The sequence below is a fragment of the Eutrema salsugineum genome, unplaced genomic scaffold, assembly GCF_000478725.1.
Source record: "Eutrema salsugineum unplaced genomic scaffold, Eutsalg1_0 scaffold_5, whole genome shotgun sequence".
Classification (NCBI taxonomy): Eukaryota; Viridiplantae; Streptophyta; class Magnoliopsida; order Brassicales; family Brassicaceae; genus Eutrema; species Eutrema salsugineum.
In genome coordinates, this window is record NW_006256612.1 from 3,359,822 (window position 1) to 3,360,246 (window position 425).

Sequence of the window (425 nt, forward strand, 5' to 3'; positions counted from 1 at the left end):
GTTTCGAGCAGAGGTTTGGACCGTTTTTATCTATCTCTTGTGTTTTTTATGAATATGAGAAGATATGGGCGTAGAGAGGAGAAACGAACACAGAAAATGATTAACCTTAGATGTGTGGATACTCATGCTAAGCTATACTTGCGCTTGTTTCTGACTCTGTTCTTTATGCAATCAGGTTTTGTTTGGAGAAGTTGAGAATGCCTCGCCTCAGAAAGCTCCAACTACAATAGTAAATGGTGATGAGACTGGTGGCTTGCCCATTGAAGCCTTTTCTAAGGTTCAAGAACTTTTTAGCGGTGTGGATTTGGCTGAGAATGGAGATGATGCTGCTTTGTGGTTGCTGAAACAACTTGCTGCCATTAATGATGCAAAAGAGTTTACAAGATTTCGGCACAAAGGGAGTTTTTATTTGAATTCTCCTGACT